Genomic DNA, 20,547 nt, shown 5'->3' on the forward strand with positions numbered 1-20,547 from the left:
CACATTTCATGTTTCAGATCAGCCAAGAATAGGTGTTTCCAAGATATTTAGTGCTCCTTGAACTCTCCTACCGCTACTTCCCAAGAACCATAACCAATACCTTGTAGTGTCACAAACATATTCTCAACCTCTCTGTCTTCAACATCATCAATCACCTTACCCCAGTGTTGTACAGGTCTACAATTTCAATTCATCCTCTATCTCATACTGCACTTTTTCTTTTATTTAACTGCAACAGATTGCAAGCTTCAACAGATCTTGAATACCAACATTATTCCAAATCCTTCTTTACCTGTCTTTACTCTGATAAGTCCTTCCTTCTAATTTTATCTTTTGCCGTGTTTCTTTATTTTTTCCAACCTGCACTTCTCTGATCATGACTGACCTTCCCTTAATCACTTTCATCCCCTTATGACCACAATTCAAAGAATTTTGAGTTCAACATGATACTCAGCTCTTCTTCTGTTACCTTTGCTTCTGCACCACTTCTTTGGCTAGGTGTTCAGCCCCCTGCACATTCAATTCTTTTAGCTGCTCTAGAAATCGCCTTCACTTTCCAACGCCATTTCATTCTTTTGGGAATGGTAAAATATGATACTAAAATATCTATACCCTTTACTCAACATAACTTAGCTTCCTCTGAACATGCACACTTAGGTCACTAACGTTGTCATCAAATTTGCTGACAAAGATGCCATTGTTATTTGCTGAACTAGGCTCAAATGTGCAGATGCTAAATGCCTACTCTTTGTCTACCTCTCCTGCACAACAACTCACCAGCAAACAAGTCACCAATCTCAAACTTACCACTGATTTTATCTTCTCTGAAGATCTTTCCTCCATGAACTCCAAATCATAGTTCCCCAAACCTGCGCAGCCTATCTTTATATTTTACTTTCATTATTTCATGGATATGGGTGACACTGGTAAGGCCAACATTTGCTGCTCACTTTTATTTGTCCTTGAACTGAGAGCCCTGCTTGGTTTTTTCAGAGAGCAGTTAAGAATCAACCACACTTCTATGAGTTTGAAGTCACACATAAACCAAACCTGAGAAGAATGGCAGATTTCCTTCCCTAAAGGGCATGAGGAAACCAAATAGACTTATATGACAACCAATGTTAGTTTAATTGACATTATAAGTGACACTCGCTTTTAATTCCAGATTTGTGGTGGAATTTGTACTAATTTCTCAAGAATATTAGTCTGGGTCTCTGGATTATTCATCCAGTAACATTGATACAACCCCACCATTTGTCAAATACACATATCAGATTACCCTAGTAGACTCCTCCTTTCAGCCTGCTCCTGCTCTATTGGAACCGATATCTTTCAAACAAGTCATTTTGTCCCGTATCTTCAAAACTACATTTATGATTTGAGCTACATCTTCCATGGAATCAGAATTATTGCAGCATAGAAGGAGACCATTCAGCACCTAGTGTTTGCACTAGCTGTCTGTAGGAGCAAACAGCATCATTCCTCCATTTTCTTCCTGTAGCTCTGCACATTCTTCTTTTCATGTAACATTACAATTTCCTGTTGAATTGAGTGCACCTGTATCCACTACACTCAGGCACTGCATTCCAGATTCTAGCCCCTTATTGAGTGAATAGATTGCGCTTATGTCTCCACTCTTTCTTCCGCCACTTACATGACCTGTACACCAACGCAATTTTAACATTTTCCAGTTTCAAAGAGCAAAGAACAGTACAGCACAGGAACAGACCCTTTGGCCTAGCAAACCTGTACTGACCCATGTCGACTTTCTAAACTAAGAATATTTTGCCTCTATGCCGTCTGTATCCCTATTGTAGTGATTTTAATTAGGTCAGACAGGTGGACCTCATGAATAAGTTCCCTGATTAGCGCTATTAATTTAGTTCAATCAGGGAGCCCTGGCTGACAGATATAAACAGGAATGCTAGAGGTTCTGATTACACGGAGAGCTGGCTCTGAGGAAGCTGGATCAGTTTCAAAGACTTTCCATGTATATGTAAAAAGGGACTTGGTGATAGAATACCAGCCTCTAGATTAGATTACTTACAGTGTGGAAACAGGCCCTTCGGCCCAACAAGTCCACACCGACCCGCCGAAGCGCAACCCACCCATACCCCTACATATACCCCTTACCTAACACTACGGGCAATTTAGCATGGCCAATTCACCTAACCCGCACATCTTTGGACTGTGGGAGGAAACCGGAGCACCCGGAGGAAACCCACGCAGACACGGGGAGAACGTGCAAACTCCACACAGTCAGTCGCCTGAGGCGGGAATTGAACCCAGGTCCCTGGCGCTGTGAGGCAGCAGTGCTAACCACTGTGCCACCGTGCCGCCCAAAACTCTGTGGAGTTATTTCAGTGGTAGCGAGAGAAAAGCAGGCTCCTGAAGAAATTAATTCACAACAGTCATCTTTGAGTTGGGGTAAGCTTTCTGGTTTCATGCCATTATATGGGAAGTTTAACTCATTCGATCCTGCCATTGTAGATTTGGCCCAAGGTTCAAGCTATCTTGTAGACCTGTAGCTTTTTCAATTATTAGGAGCCTAACATTCCATGAAGCACCACATACCAAAACCTTTAATCAGTTGACAGATTTAGTTAAGAAATATTGCAACCCCAAGCCTCCTCTAATTCTGAGATGTTATCGGTTATACTTGGGAATTTGAGAACCATGGGAATCCACATAGAGATCTTTGATTAGGTTAAGATGACTGGCTATGGCTTTGTTTTAACATTTATAATGAAATGCCGAGAGACCGCCTTGTATGTGGGATTAATGATGTAACCATCAGAAGTGCATACGAGCCGTAGTCCAACTTGAGACAAAACTTGTCTGGCACATCTCCTTTAAACATTCCTCCTTTAATATTAAACCTATGTCCCCTAGTAATTGACATTTCTACCCTGGGGATTAAACTCTGATTATCTATTCTATCCAAGCCTCATAACGTTTTACACTGGGGTAGGCCCTAAGCCTCCAATATTCCAGTGAAAACAAACCACATTTATCTAATCTCTCCTCATTGGTAATATCCTCCAAACCAGGCAATATCCTCCTAAACCCTTTCTGTACTCTCTTGAAAGCCTCCACATCTTTCTGGTAGTGTGGCAACCAAAACTGTATGCAATATTGCAGATATGGCCTATATAAAGTTCTGTACAGCTGCAACATGACTTGCCAATTTTTATATGCTATGCTCCAACAGCTGAGGGTAAGCATGCCATATGCTTTCTTGACCACCTATTCCACTTTGTGCTGCCACTTTCAGGAAACATCAAGATCTCTCTGAAGGTGATGAAGGGTTCTGCCATTTACTATATACATACTTAAGTTAGACTTTCTAAAATGAATCACTGTGCATTTGTCAGGATTAAATTCCATCTGCCATTTCTTTGCCCAAGTCTCCAGTCTATGCATATCCTGCTATATTCTCTGGCAATCCTCTTCATTATTTGTTGTTTGCCCATCTTTGTGTCATCCGCAAACATACTAATCAGACCAATGAAACTTTCCTCCAAATCATCTCCATATATTACAAACAACAGGGGTCCTAGCACTGATGCTTGCGTAATCACCTTCTGTGGTTTTATTATGTTCCTGGGCACAGCAGTTGCCTTACTGGGTGGTTATGCACCCAGATAGTATGCTTTCTATAGTGCATCTGTATAAATTGGCAAGGGCCCTTATGGACATGCCAAATCTCCTAAGACACCTAAGGAAGAGAAGGCTTTGTTATACCTTCTTGATGAAGAAATCTACATGGGAAGTCAAGGGCAGGTTGTAGGTTATTATCACTCCCGGAACTTGATGTTCTTGGCCCTCTCCATCTCAGCTCTGTTGATGTAAATGGGGATGTGTATTCCTCCTTTATTCCTGAAGTCAATGATCAGTGCTTTTGTTTTGCTGACATTGCAGGATGATAATATATAATAAGTAGCTATGATAAGTGCAGTCATAGAATATGGGTTGATAAAATAAAGGAAAAAATGCACTGCTAAGAGTTGGAACACAGGGAATAGTAATTTGCTTCATTCACTCGTGGGACATGGGCATCACTAGCTGAGCTGGCATTTAATGTCCATCCTTAGATGCCCTTGAGAAACTGGTAGTGAACAATTTTCTTGCATCATTGTAGTCCATCTGCTATAAGTAGACCTGCAATACTATCATGATGAAATTCCAGGATTTTCACCCAGCAATACTGAAGGAACCATGATATAAATTCAAGTCAGATGATGTGTGTATTGGAGGAGAACTTGTGGATGGGGATGTTCCCATGTAACAGGTGCCCTTATCCTTCTATATGGAAGCGGTCTTGGGTTTGGAAGGTCAGAGAAAGTAAGAACTGCAGATGATGCAGATCAGAGTCTAAGAGTGCGATGCTGGAAAAGCACAGCCGGTCAGGCAGCATCCAAGGAACAGGAGAATTGATGTTTTGAGCATAAGCCCTTCATCAGGAAAGAGAGCTGTCACCCAAGGGGGCTGAGAGATAAATGAGAGAGGGATAGGGCTGGGGGAGTGGGGGTGGGGGGATGGCAATAGCTGGGAATGCGATAGGTAGATGAACGTGAGGGGTGAAGGTGATAGGTCGGAGTAGATGGTGGAGTAGATAGGTGGGAAAGAAGATGGACAGGTAGGACAGTTCAAGAAGGGGGTGCCAAATTGGATGGTTGAATCTGCGATAAGGTGGGAGGAGGGGAAATGAGGAAACTGGTGAAATCCACATTGATCCTGTGTGATTGGAGGGTTCGAAGGCAGAAGATGAGGTGTTCTTCCTCCAGGTGTTGAATGGCAAGGGTTTGGCAGTGGACTAGGCCCAGAACTTGCATGTCCTTGATGGAGTGGTATGGGGAGTTAGTATTCAGCACAGGACAGTGAGGGTGTTTCATGCGTGCATCCCAGAGATGTTCCGCAAATTGGCAGCCTGTCTTCCCAATGTGGAGGAGACCATATCGGGGACAACAGACACAGTAGATGACATGTATGGAAGTACAAGTAAATCTCTGTCAAATGTGGAAGGATCCTTTGGGACCTTGGATGGAAGTGAGGGTGCAGGTTTTGCATTTCTTGCGGTGGCAGTGGAAGGTACTGGGAGTGAAGATCCATTCATTGAATAAATGAATGAAGTTAGCTTCATTGAATGAATGAGTGAAGTTTGATTTATTGAATTGATGAATTTAGTTTGATTCATTCATTGATTGAGCAAAGTTTGATTCATTGAATGAATGAATGAAGTTTGATTCATGAATGAATGAATGCAGTTTGATTTATTGATTGAGTGAAATAGTGGGTGGGTTGGTGGGGGCGTGGACCTAACAAGGGAGTCGTGGAAGGAATGGTCTCTTTAGAATACAGGTACGGGTTGGGAGGGAAATATATCCCTGGTGGTGGGGTCTGTTTGTAGGTGGCAGAAATGGCGGAGGATGATGCGATGTGTCTGGAGGTGTGTGGTGTGAAAGGTGAGGACCAGGGGTGTTCTGTCCTTGTTGTGGTTGGACGGGTGGTGTTCAAGGGCAGAGGTGTGGGAAGTGGAGGAGATGTGCTGAGGGCATCATCGATCATGTTGGAGGGGAAATTGTGGTCTTTGAAGAAGGAGGCCATCTGTGATGTTCCATGATGGGGCAGATGTGATGGAAATGGAGGAATTAGGAATAAGGGATAACGTGTATACAGGAGGCAGGGTGGGAGGAGGTGTAGTCAGGTAGTTGTGGGAATTGTTGGTTTGTAGTGGATTTCTGAGTTGAGCTTTAGGAAGGGGACGGAAGTGTCCAAAATCGTCCAGGTGAATCTAAGGTCAGGGTGGAAGGTGTTGGTGAAGTTGATAAACTGTTCAACCTCCTTGTGGGAGCACGAGGTGGTGCTGATACAGTCATTGATGCAGTGGAGGAGGAATTTCCAGCTACTTCCCCCCATCCCCTCACCTGCCCACCATCCCCAGCCCATTTATCTCTCAGTCCCCTTGGGCCACAAGCCTCATTCCAGATGAAGGGCTTATGCTCAAAATGTCTGGCTGTGCTTTTCCAGCATCACACTCTTCGACATGGGTTTGGAAGGTGCTATCTGAGGATTTTTGGTGAATTTCTGCAACATAGATTGTTGCTGCTGAGCATCAGTTATGGAATGATTGAATTTTTGTGGATATGATGCCAATCAAGTGGGCTGCTTGTCCCAGATGATGTCAAGCTTCTTGAGTGTTGTTGGAGCTGCACTCATCCAGGCAAGTGGGGAGTATTCCATTATACTCCAGCCTTGTGCCTTGTAGGTGGTGGATGGGCTTTGAGAATCAAGAAGTGAGTTACTCGCTGCTGCATTCCTAGCCTCTGACTCTTAGCTTGTTTACTTTCAGGTGATTCCAGCTCAGTTTCTCCTCAATGGTAACCCATGGATGCTGACAGTGGGTGTTTCAGTGATGGTAACACAGTGGTTAGCACTGCTGCCGCACAGCCTCACAGCACCAGAGACCTGGGTTCAATTCCCGCCTCTGGAAATTGCCTGTGTGGAGTTTGCACATTCTCCCCGTGTCTGCGTGGGTTTCCTCTGGGTGCTCCGGTTTCCTCCCACAGTCCAAAGATGAGCAGGTTAGGTGAATTGGCCATGCTAAATTGCCTGTAGTGTTAGGTGAAGGGGTAAATGTAGGGGAATGGGTCTGGGTGGGTCGCTCTTCGGAGGGTCGGTGTGGACTTGTTGGGCCAAAGGGCCTGTTTCCACACTGTAAGTAATCTAATTTAATCACTGAATATCAAGGGGTGATGCTTAGATTGTCTCTTACTGGAGATGATGATTACCTGGAATTTGTCTGGGGTGAATATTACTTACCAATATTCAGCCCTAGCCTGGAGATTGTCAAGATCTTGTTGCAGCTGGACATGGACTACTTCAATATCTCGGGGAGGGATTGACAGGCACATGCCTCAATAACATTGGTGTCCGCATCTGCTAACCCCTCATGACTATCCTAGTACCTCTCCGATATGATGCCAGACCACATATGTGGCATTGCAAGGTACACTGACAACTAGCATTGAAAAGGCTGCAGCAATGAAACTTACTGCACCTGGACAGACACCCAGTTCAATAACTGGACCAGACCCCATGTCACGATTACTTGCTTGCCCTCATTTAAATTGCTCATTTTGTGCCTACCAGCATTGTCACAACATCCATACCAAGCCTTGCCTCACCTTATGTCATTCCTGTGCGCGTGTTAGCACTCCAACTAAAGCCAGTTAGGGGCTCTTTGGCACAGGATGCTTGTCAGTATTGACTGGATTTGGGGGGATTTCCTGGGGATGTTGGGAATATTTTCCAATTCCTTTTTGGCCAGAGTAGTAAATAGCCAATCTGGTACTATTATTCAAGGAAGGAAGGGATAAACCAGAAAACTACAGAACAGTCAGTCTAACCTCAGTGGTAGGGAAACTATTGAAGCAGTTTGAGGAGCAGAATGTCTGCATTTGGAGAGGCAAAGATTAACCAAAAACAGTTAGCATAGTTTTTATTAAGTCTAACCAACTTGACTGAATTTTTAGAAGACATAACCAGGTGTGTAGATGAGGGCAATGCAGTTGATGTGTCTACTTGGACTTCAGCAAGACTTTTGATAAGGTCATACATGAGAGATTAATAGTGAAGGTAAGAGCTCAAGAGATCCAAGGAAATTTGGCTAATTTGATCCAGATTGACTTTTGCAGGAAGCAGAAGGCGATGGTCAAGCAGTGTTTTTATGACTGGAAGCAGTCCAATGGAGTCCTGAAGGGATCTGTGTTGGAGCCCTTGCAATTTGTGGTATATATAAATGAGTTACACTTGAATGCAGGAGGGCTGATCAGTAAGTTTGCTGATAATATGGAAATTGGTAGGGTGATAAATAACGAGGAATATAGTCCTGGCTTATAGGATGATATAGATGGTTTGGGCAGATAGCCCCATCAGTGGCAAATGGGAATTCAGTTTGGATAGTTGTGAGGTAATGTGCTTGGGCAGGAAAACAAGGCAAGTGATGCATGATGAATGTATGAAGAGTTTTAGGTATAAGGAGAAATTAGATAGACATGAATTGTTTTCCTTGGAGTAGAGGAAATTATGTGGGTGTATGATTAAGATGTATACAATTATGGGTGGCTTAGATAAGGTAAAAAACATTTCTCCATGGTGGAGGAATCAATAACCAGAGGCCATTGAAGGGAAGAAGCAGAAGGTTTAGAAGGGAGGTGAGGAAATAATTTTTCACCTAGAGGGTGGTGTGAATCTGGAGCTCACTGCCTGCAAGGATAGTAGAGGCAGAAACCTTTACAACATTTAAGAAATATTTGGATGTATATCTGCAATGGCAAAGCGTCCAAGTCTATTGGCCAAATGCTGAAAAGTGGGATAAGAATTCTTATGTCGTTGTTATTGACCAGTCAGTCAGGAGTTGGATCAGTCATGTCTAGGAACTGTTCATTGAGGTCTGGGACAAATGCAATCCTTGGTGTCTGTCCATCGACCTATCAGGAGGGTTCAATGTGACGAGTGATAGAGACATTGGGGAGAATCAGTGACAGAAAGGGAAGTGGAGTCAAGGCTGAGAGGAAAGCAGAAACATTTATAATTGTATAATAATAATTTATAATAGAGACATTTAGATCATACATACTGTAGAAAACTCAACTTCAATGGGCAGAATTCAGAACATCAACAGAGAGCATGACAGGCTATAGGAATAGTGTTATTTATTGTGACCATCACTGTGGTCTCTACAAGAAAAGTGCAAAGGAGTAGGATGGGCATTAAAAAAGTGTAATTTCAGGGTTCGGGGCAGAAAGAACAGTTGTGGATGATGTTCAATTAGGAGTCTCCCCACTTGGGGAATGGGTTGAAATATGCTGTTAAGGTAATGTGAGGTTATCAGGGATGTGCAGACTCGATGTGTGGTACCTTGCAGCCAGTTGGGTCCGTTGCTGATGGTATGCAGTGCGATCTGATTTACTTTCCCTTCTCTAGAAGTGAAGTGCTATTTGAAAATGGCAAGAAAAACACCCAGGGTGGGCAAAACAGTTTGATAGCTGAAAGTGCAGGATCTATGTTTGTCACAAGAAAAGCATGAAGCAGCCATTAGGAAAGTGTGGCTACTTTGGATTTGCAATCATTGAATTGCCTGTTTTATATGCATTCAGATTAACAATGTTGCAGGGACAGATGCTGTTCAAAGACAACATGCCATGAGTGCTTGAAAATTGAACTTGCACATCTCAATAATACTGAAGTTAGCAACAATGATGGTAAAGGATAAAAAGCTATTTCTGGCAGAAGGCAAATGATTATTACTTCCACCTCCAAGAATTCTATGTGAGACACACAAATTCCAGTCCTCATCTAATAAGTTAAGTGCAACCATTGCGCACAATGTAGTGTGGAGTTCAGCATTTGATGTGGGTGTACGGTTTGGAGGGTAAAATTGTGCTGCGGACAGGTCCTTTTTTTGGTTGACATGTGGTGGTTACTCAGCTGGCACAGCACCTTCAGTGATTGCACGTGCTGAGGCAGAATGTGGATGCCCAGTGCAGATATATCTCACTGGGTGCTGAATTGTGCTCAGCCCTCATCTAGAGAGTATGCCCCTGATTACTGACCCTAAGAAACTCATTTGCTCTTTCTGTACCCAATCTTTCACCAAAGTGGGATGTTGTTTGCTGTTTAGGTGAGAAGACAACAATAAATGCAGGAGGAACAGGACCAATGGCAAGTCCAGGAGTATCAGCAGGTCACTACAGAAGATGAGGGTCACCCAATTCAGGGAGAGATCACAACTGCTGGCCTCTCAGGATGCGTGGAGTGAGCAAAAGTTAGATAGTTTTCTGGCCACAAATCCATTTCCTGGAGATGAGCAAGCGCAGGGCTGATGCAGGCACTATATGATCTGGACATGGTGACAGAACAGTGCCTGAATGCTGGAACAGGTCCTCAGACAGCTAGCTGCCGGAGGCCATCCTCTCCCAATGGCTGTGAAGGTCACTGCGTTGTTGAACGTATTTGTGACTGGGTCTTTCCAAGGAGCAACGGGAATCATGGCTGGGATCTCTCAAATGCATTAGGACAGAAACGGGTACCATCTGTACAAGGTCACACTTGTTTATTTCATTCCATTATGACAATGTCAGTACTACAGCCTAGTAGTAGGATTCAAAAAACATAACTGCGATCCCCCAGATGCAGGGTGCCATCCACTCTACATATGTGGCCCATGTATCACAATGCTGTAGAATTCATCAACAAGAAGGTATTCCAAGCTCTTAATGTCCAGGTGATTTGTTACCACTTCCTGGAGTGTATACTTGCTACTCTAGCAGCTGCCATGATTCCTACATTCTGAAACACATCTCGTGCACTTCGTGCGTTTGAGGAGAGATGTGCATTACAGGCCTGGCTATTGGGGTATCATGGCTCATAACAACATTGTATCACTCAGTAAATGGGTTGCACAGAGTTAGATTTAATGTCATGCATACCTCAACTAAGGCCTTGATAGATCAGATAATGGGGGTGCTAAAAATGAGGTTTTTCAGTCTGGTATGCCCTCCAGTATAGTCTGGACAAAAGATTCATGTGATCCTGGTGTGCTGTACTTCAAAGCATGCAATGGGCGATGTCCTGAATGCAGAGGAACTGACTGAAGAGACGTCTTCTGAGAGAACAAGAACATGGTGCAACAATGCTGACATTTTAGACCATAAGACAGTAAGACATAGGAGCAGAAATTAGGCCACTCAGCCCAACAGGTCTGCTCCACCATTCAATCATAGCTGATTTGTTTCTCAACCCCATTCTCCTGTAACTCTTGATCCTCTTGATTCTCAAGAAACTATCTATCTCAGTCTTAAATGTACACAATGACCTGGCCTCCATAGCCTTCTGTGGCAATGAATTCCATGGATTCACCACTCTACCTAAAGAAGTTTCTCATTATCTCTGTTCTTAAAGACTTCTCCTTTACTCTAAGGCTGTGCCCTCGGATCCTAGTCTTTCCTACCAATGGAAACATCTCCCCAACATCCACTCTGTCCAAACCATACAGCATTCTGTATGTTTCAATTTGATCCCCCTTTATCCTTCTAAACTCCATCAAGCATAAACCCAGCGACTTCAAAGTTTCCTCATATGTTAATCTTTTCATTCTTGGGACCATTCTTAAGAACCTGCTCTGTACATGCTCCAGGACCAGTACATCCTTCCTGAGATATGGGTACCAAAACTGCACACAATACTCAAATGTGGTCTGACCAGAGCCTTATACAGCCTCAGATGCTTTTATGTTCTGGTCCTGTCAAAATAAATCCCAGCTTTGCAATTGTCTTCCTAATTACTGACTCAGCCTGCAAGTTTAGCTTGAGAGAACTTGGACTGGGCTCTATTCCTGATGAAGGGCTTTTGCCTAAAACATCTATTTTCCTGCTCTTTGGATGCTGCCTGAACTGCTGTGCTTTTCCAGCACCACTCTAATCTAGAATTTGGTTTCCAGCATCTGCAGTCCTTGCTTTTACCTGGAACTCCCAAGTCTCTTTGCACTTCAGACTTATGAATTTTCTCCCTATTTAGATAATTATTTAACAAGGTTATTTTGTCCTTGAGTTTTTTTTCAAGAGAGGTCATAAAGGCAGAGGTGGTGAAATGTCTGGAAATTTCTAATTTAACAATGGCAGGAAAGTGGCCAGTTCTCCCAGTTCAAGTTTTTTTTCTAGTTTGGTTTAGTTATAGCAGAAAAGCTGCTGATAGCTGTAGCAGAAGTTGCTACAGTGCATATTGGTTCCATGTTTCAGCAAATAATTCTTGACTGGCTTCTTTCTCTGAAATGTCTCCTGCCTGTAAGAACCTGTGTTTGAATTTACCTTTTGCTAAAGGATGTGTTTATGTGATGTTATGGGAATTAGAACAGTTCTTCAGTTAAGTCGCTATATCAGAACAGTTAAGCTTTCCAATAGTTAAGTTATTCTAAATTCTGTTTTCTTTTGTTCATGTTTCAACTATTGCTTTTAAATAAATTCTGTTTTGCTTAAAGCCGAGTGGTTTGGCCAGTTGTAATGTACCTGGAATATCCATTTCACATCTGCCTTTATAATAAAAAATATTTAAGGTTTGGGCTCCTTCCTTAAAATATTTTGAGGGGTTCTGGCCTGGCCCATAACAGATTGAAAGCTTTTGTTGGGATTTATTTGATCATTCCAATTTGGGATCAGCGTTGTTGGACTCAAAGGCCATGAGTGGTAAGTGACACAGGTTCAGGAGGAGATTGCTCTGAGACAGCATAATCAAAGTTGAAGTGAATGGAGCTCACCCATAGTAATGGTGCCAAAACCAAATAGTACCCAACGGTTATGTGTAGACTACTGCAAGGTCAAGGCAGATACACAACCATATTCATATCTGATTCCACATTTGGAAGACTGTATTGAGAAGGTGGGAAAAGCAACTTATATTTCTAAATTGGACTTACTCAAAGGATACTGGCAGGCACCTTTATCCGAAAGAGCAAAGGCAATTTCAGCTTTCATAACACTGAATGGACCAAATCAACTTAAAGTCATGCCATTTGGCCTGAAAAATGCACCACCTACATTTCAAAGACTAAGCAATAAAGTTATTGCTAGATTACACAATTATGTGGTATGCATCGACGACCTGGTGGTTTTTTGACACACATGGAAGAAAGATTTGCAGCATTTATCAGAATTATTTGATCAACTTTGGGAGGCAGGCTTAACGATAAACCTGGCTAAGAGTGAATTCACCAAAGCCCAAGTCACCTTCCTAGGTCATGTTATCGGACATGGACAGAAGGCCCCATGGAATATGAAACCAAAAATTATAGGGGAGTTTCCCATATCAACAACAAAAGGAGCGGTAGTACGTTTCCTGGGTTTGAGTGGGTTTTATCAGAAACTTGTAATGAATTTTAGCAGTGTGGCTGCTCCAACCACTGAATTACTAAAGATATGCAGGAAATTTTAATGGAAGGCCATCTGTCAGAAGGCATTTGGTAGCCTGAAAGCTGTGTTAACCTCTGCCCTACAATTAGCCACACCTAATTACACAAAGCCATTCAAGGTGGCTATTGATGCCAGTGATTTTGGTGTTGGTGCTGTACTCCTACAGGAAGATGATGAGAAGATACAAAGATCTATCAAATATTTCTGAAGGAAATAGAACATTCATCATCAAAAATATTCGACAATTGAGAAGGAGACATTTTGATCTTGTTATAATATTTCAACATTTATGTTGACAGTAATGTGTCTGACATAATAATATATAATGACCATAAGTTTTTGGAGAAATTTAAGGACAAAAATTCCAGACTGTTTAGATAGAGATTATTGCAGCTATTCAATTTGAAAATTATACATGAGGTAGGATGAGAAAATGTAATTGACGGCATACTGTTGAGATGTGGATGAAAAACAGAGATGTTTGGTGACAAGAGTTAACGGACTGAAATACAATATAATAGTATTTCATTCATAAAGTAGTAGTCATTCATAAAGTCAGGAAGTATGGGATACAGGGAGATTTGGCTATCTGGGTTCAGAATTGGCTGGCTGACAGAAGGCAGAGAGTGGTTGTAGATGGGAAGTATTCTGCCTGGAGATCAGTGTTGAGTGGAGTCCCGCAGGGCTCTGTTCTTGAGCCTCTGCTCTTTGTAGTTTTTGTAAATGACTTGGGTGATGAGGTTGAGGGGTGGGTTAGTAAATTTGCAGATCTCACTAAGGTTGGAGGTGTCGTAAATAGTATAGAGGACTACTGAAGGCTGCAGCGCAACATGGACAGGATGCAGAGCTGGGCTGAGAAATGGCAGATGGAGTTCAACCTGGACAAATGTGAAGTTATGCATTTTGGAAGGTCGAACTCGAATGTTGAATATAGGATTAAAGACAGGATTCATGGCAGTGTAGAGAACAGAGGGATCTGGGTGTGCAAGTACTTAGCTCCCTCAAAGTCGCCACCCAAGTGGATAGGGTTGTTAAGAAAGCATATGGTGTTTTGGCTTTCATTAACAGGGGATCAAGTTTAAGAGCCACGAGGTTTTGCTGCAGCTCTACAAGTCCCTGGTGAGACCATACTTGGACTATTGTGTCCAGTTCTGGTCATCCTACTATAGGAAAGATACAGAGGCTTTGGAGAGGGTGCAAAGAAGGTTTACCAGGATGCTGCCTGGACTGGAGGGCTTGCCTTATGAAGAAAGGTTGAATAAGTTCGGACTTTTCTCTCTAGAGAGAAGGAGGAAGAGAGGAGACCTGATCGAGGTGTACAAAATAATGAGAAGACTAGATAGAATCAATAGCCAGGGACTTTTCCCCAGGGCAGGATTGACTGGTACGAAAAGTCATAGTTTGAAGATATTAGGGGAAAGTATAAAGGATACATCAGAGGTAGGTTCTTTATGCAGAAAGTTGTGAATGCATGGAATGCGTTGCGAGCTGTGGTGGTGGAAGCAGAATCATTGGGGACATTTAAGTGACTGCTGGACATGCATATGGATAGCAGTGAGTTGAGGGGTACGTAGGTTAAGTTACTATATTTTACATTAGGATTAAATCTTGGCACAACATTGTGGGCCAAAGTGCCTGTTCTGTTCTGTACTTTTCTATGTTCTATGTATATGTTTGCATGGTTAATCAATGTAAAGCATATGTATTGTAATTACTAACAGAGTAAGACTAAGGGATTTAAAATGAAGTCATCTTTGTATACTGAAGAATTTCTTTTATGCGAGGAAGTCTGATGCTGCTGTCACTTCAACAAGGTTATTTGTTCTTGGCTTTTTTTAAGAGCGGTCGTATAGGTAGAGGTGTCAAAATGTCTGGAAATGCCCAGTTTAACAATATCAAAAATGACATGACATTGGGTTACAGTCCAACAAGTTTAACAATGGCAAGGCAGTGGCCAGTTCTCTCAGCTCAGGTGTTTTCTAGTTTGGTTTAGTTGTAGCAGAGAAACTGCTGATAGCTGTAGCAGAAGCTGCTACAGTGCATGCAGGTTTCATGTTTCAGCAGATGACTCTTCACTGGCTTGTCTCGCTGAAATCTCTTCTGCTTATAAGAACCTGTGTTTGAATTTACCTTTTGCCAAGGGGAGTGTTTATGGGATGTTATGGGAATTGGAACAGTTCCTCAGTTAAGTTGCTGTATCAAGTCAGTTAAGCTTTCTAGTGGTTAAGTTATTCTAAATTCTGTTTTGTTTTGTTTGTATTTCAATTGCAATGTTTAAATAAATTCTGTTTTGCCGAGTATTTTGACCAGCTGCATCATACGTGGAATATCTGTTTCACATCTGCCTTAAAAATAAGAAAAAGATAGGGTGTGGGCTACCTTCTTAAAATATTTTGAGGGGTTCTGGCCTGCTTCATAACAGATGGGCATGGTACAGGCAGACTCTCACTGACACCTGGTTTTAATAAAAGAGATCTGGGTACAGCATTGATCACCGATTGTAACGTTTTTTGAAGCTCAGTTCTAATTGACATTGTGGGGATGCAGTTGGACAGGGGGCAGAGTGGATGGGGTTGGGAGGGTTGCATGGGGAGGGTGGGGGTGCATGGGGGGTAATGGTGCACAGGGGGTGGGTGGTGGGGGCACACAGCAGGGCCGGAACTCGCGTGCAATGTGCTGCTGCCTAGTCTTCTGAACGGGGAGAGGACTTGGCAAATACTCACTGTGTCACTCCCATTGAACCGATTGGGGTGGAGGTGAGGGGGGTGGGGGTGAGGCTTGAGTAATGCTGCAGGTCCTTTACACACAAGTGTGTGTCTGCTCAGAAACAAACCCTGAGACAGATATGGAGCAAGGCAGACAGAGAGAGGAAAAAAGAAATTTCAGAAAACTCCAAGCTCCAGAGGAGAGGCATTGAATTGATTAACCGAATAAACAATTATCTCAACAAAATAGTGCCCGCCCTTCTCGTTTGGATAATTGAGGTCCCTCGGTATATAAATAGCAGGACCTGGCCAAACTGGCCATAAACAGGTCCAGGCAGCGGGCCATGGAGGGGGTCGTTAGGGCTGATTGCCTGCCCCTCTTCCGCGGTTACGTTAGGGCCCGGGTGTCCTTGGAGAAGGAGCACGCGGTGTCCACCAACACCCTGGAGTTGTTCAGGGAGAGGTGGGTGCCGCAGGGAGTGGAGTGCATCATTTCCCCCTCCAACTCTATTTTGATTTAGTCCCTGCCCTCCCCTTCACTGTTTATTCACACAGCATTGCCCTTTGATGTGAAGGGCACTGCTTGTCACAGGCCACTCGGGTGTTTTCCTACTTTTCCTGGTGGTGGAAGTTGAATAAAGATTTGTACACCTTGTCTGTCACTGTGTCTCACAGCTGCACACACACACCCATGGGTACTGGGGATAAAAATAATAAGCACTACCGCAGTGTGGGGGTTAATAAAAAAATTTTTTAAAAATATAACCAGGAGATGCCCTTTGATGTGAAGGGCACTGCTTGTCACAGGCCACTTGGGTGTTTTCCTATTTTCCTGGTAGTGGAAATTTAAAAAAAAAGAGAAAATGAAAGAAAAAAAAATATAAGAGCTCTTGTGAAAGGCACTGCTTGTCACTGGCCATCCGGGTGTTTTCCTATCTTCCTGGTGGTGGAAACTGAATAAAGATTCGTGCACCTTGTGTCTCTCACTGTGTCTTACACCTGCACACACACAACATCAGTGCTAGGGAAAATATAAGCACTACCGCAGTTAGGTGGTAGTGTGGGGGTTAATTTTACAAAAAAAGGAGGGTGATCAAAAAAAAAATGAACAGAAGGGTTAGGGCACTGCTAAAGAAAAAAAAAGAGAAAAAAAAATAAAAAAAATATAAACAGCAGGACCTGGCCAAACTGGCCATAAACAGGTCCAGGCAGCGGGCCATGTAGGGGGTCGTTAGGGCCGACTGCCTGCCCCTCTTCCGCGGTTACGTTAGAGCCCGGGTGTCCTTGGAGAAGGAGCACGCGGTGTCCACCAACACCTTGGAGTTGTTCAGGGAGAGGTGGGCGCCGCAGGGAGTGGAGTACATCATTTCCGCCTCCAACTCTATTTTGATTTAGTCCCTGCCCTCCCCTTCACTGTTTTGATCACACAGCATTGCCCTTTGATGTGAAGGGCACTGCTTGTCACAGGCCACTCGGGTGTTTCCTTTCTTCCTGGTGGTGGAAATTAAATAAAGATTTGTGCACTTTGTGTCTCTCACTGTGTCTCACAATTGCAAAAAGAAAGAAAAAGGGGGACTTTGATTTACTCCCTGCCCTCCCCTTCACTGTTTGATCACACACCATTGCCCCTCTGTGAAGGGCACTGCTTGTCGCTGGCCACTCAAGTGTTTTCCTCTCTTCCTGGTGGTGGAAATTGAATAAAGGTTTGTGCACCGTGTGTCTCTCACTGTGTCTCACAAAAAAAAACAGACAAAAAAAATATAAACAGCAGGACCTGGCCAAACTGGCCATAAACAGGTCCAGGCAGCGGGCCATGGAGGGGGTCGTTAGGGCCGACTGCCTGCCCCTCTTCCGCGGTTACGTTAGGGCCCGGGTGTCCTTGGAGAAGGAGCACGCGGTGTCCACCAACACCCTGGAGTTGTTCAGGGAGAGGTGGGTGCCGCAGGGAGTGGAGTGCATCATTTCCGCCTCCAACTCTATTTTGGTTTAGTCCCTGCCCTCCCCTTCACTGTTTTGATCACACAACATTGCTCTTTGATGTGAAGGGCACTGCTTGTCACAGGCCACTCGGGTTAAAAAAAATATAAAACAGCAGGATGAATCCAACCCAGCCAATTACATCAACTTGGCGATAATAAGGACTGCGGATACTGGAAGTGAGAGTCAATAGATGTGAAGCTGGAAAAGCACAGCAGGTCAGACAGAATTTGAGGTGAAGAAAAGTCAATGTTTCAGCTCTTTGTCAAGATGGGGCATGTGGAGGTGCGGAACCTATAAATAAATAGAGGGAGGAAGGTGGGGCTGGGGGAAGGGTAGGACAAATGATGCTAGGTGGATGCAGGTAGGGGTTATTGTGACTGGAGCAGATAGGTTAGTAGGAAGATGGACAGGTTAGGTGAGGAGGAGGAGAATGGCTGGCATGGAATAAGGCTGGGGGTGGAGGGACTTTGATGCTGGTGAAGTCAATATTGAGGCTATGGGCCTGTAAACTCCCCAAGTAAACTATAAGGTTTGTTCAGCACCACTCGTGACTACTCAGATACTGAAGCAGCCCAAATTTAAATGTAATAAGATCTGGACAATAGCCAGGCTTGTGCTGACAAGTGACAGGTAACGTTCCTGCCACACAAATGCCAGGCCATGACCATCACCAATAAGAAACAATCTAAACACTACCCCCTTGACATGCATAACACATAGAACAATACAGCGCAGAACAGGCCCTTTGGCCCTCGATGTTGTGCCAACATGTGAACTGATCTAAGCCCACCCCCCTATACTATCCTATCATCATCCACATGCTTATCCAAGGACTGTTTAAATGCCCCTAATGTTGCTACGTTAACTACATTGGCAGCAGGGCATTCTATGCCCTTACCACTCTCTGAATAAACAACCTGCCTCTGACAACTGTCTTAAATCTAACACCCCTCAATTTGCAGCTATGCCCCCTCATACAAGCTGACATCATCATTCTCGAAAAAAGACTTACACAATCTACCCATCTAATCCTCTGATCGTCTTGTGTATCTCCATTAACTCCCCTCAATCTTCTTCTCTCCAATGAGAACAGACCCAAGTCCCTCAGCCTTTCCTCATAAAACCTTCTCTCCAGACCAGACAACATCCTGTTAAATCTCCTCTGCACCTTTTCCAATGCTTCCACATCCTTCCTGTAATGGGGCAAACAGAACTATACACAATATTCCAAGTGAGGCCGCACTAGTGTTTTGTGTAATTGCAGCATGACATCATGGCTCTGGAACTGCAGTGGCATGGTGGCTCAGTGGTTAGCACAGCACCAGGGTCCCAGGTTTGATTCCAGCCTTGGGCGACTGTCTTTGTGGAGTTTACACATACTCCCCGTGTCTGCGTGGGTTTCCTCCGGGTGCTCCGGTTTCCTCCCACAGTCCAAAGATTGCAGTCCAAGTAAATTGACCATGCTAAATTGCCGATAATGTTTGGTGCATTAGTCAAAGGAAAATGGGTCTGGGTGGGTTACTCTTCGGAGGGTAGTGGGGGCTAGTTGGGGCGAAGGTCCTGTTTCCATACTGTAGGAAAACTAATCTAATTTAATCCAATCAACTCAATTCCTCTACCAATCAAACCTAACACAACGTATGCTTTATTAATAGCATATCAACCTGGGTGGTAACTTACAGGGATCTATGTACATGGACACCAAAATCCCTCTGCACATTCATACTACCAAGAATCTTTCCATTAATCCAGTATTCTGCCTTCCTGTTATTCTTCCAAAGTGAATCACCTCACACTTATCTGCATTGAACTCCATTTGCCACCTCTCGGCCCTGATGGTGTAACTCTCAGCCTCAGTTACCATCACTGAATCCCCCATTTTCACCATCCATGGGGTTACCATTGACCAGATATTCAACTGGACCCGCCACATAAATACAGTGTAGAAAAGCAGATCAGAGGCTAGGAATACTGCAGCGAGTAACTCACCTCCTGACTCCTCAAAGGCTGTCCATCATCTACAAGGCACAAGTCAGGTATATGATGGAATATACCACTGGCATGGATGGGTGCAGTTCTAACAACACTCAAGAAGTTAGATACTATCCAGGACAAAACAGCCTGCTTGATCGGCCCCACATCCACAAATATCCACTCCCTCCACCACTGATACTCAATAACAACAGTGTGTACTATCTACAAGATGCAATGCAGAAATTCACCAAAGAACCTTAGACAACACCTTCCAAAGCCATGACTACTTCCACCTAGAAGGACAAAGGCAGCAGATACATGGAAACATCATCATCTGCAAGTTCTCCTCCAAGCTAATCACCATCCTGACCTGGAAATATGTAGACATTCCTTCACTGTCAATGGGTTAAAATCCTGGAATTCCCTCCCGAACTGCACTGCGAGTCAACCCACAGCAACGGTTCAAGAAGGCAGTTCACCACCACCTTCTCAGGGAAACTAGGGATGGAAATTAAATGCTGGCCAGCCAGAATGCCTACATCCCACAAATGAATAAAAAAAGCCCGAGATCTGACTTCCAAAGCAAGTTCTGTTCACCCATCTCAAGGAAGGCATGCAAATGAGAGGAAAACAAAGGAAGCATTTCAAAGAACCCCTGAAGGCTACCCTAAAAAATGTAACATAAATATCAATGCATGGCAGGCCTTTGCTCAGAAGAAGCCAACTTTGAGGAAACTCCTATATGATGGGATATAATTCTTTGAGAACAACCAATGGCAAAAGACATATGGTGAAGGAACCAGACAAAGGAATGCCAGCAGTCTCAAAACCGAGGACAGTTCCACTTCCTGGAAATACTTGTTAAATATTTGGTCAGATATGTCACTCTAAGATTGGGCTCATCAGCCACACAAGAACCC

The sequence above is a fragment of the Hemiscyllium ocellatum genome, chromosome 10 (genome assembly GCF_020745735.1).
Source record: "Hemiscyllium ocellatum isolate sHemOce1 chromosome 10, sHemOce1.pat.X.cur, whole genome shotgun sequence".
NCBI lineage: Eukaryota > Metazoa > Chordata > Chondrichthyes > Orectolobiformes > Hemiscylliidae > Hemiscyllium > Hemiscyllium ocellatum.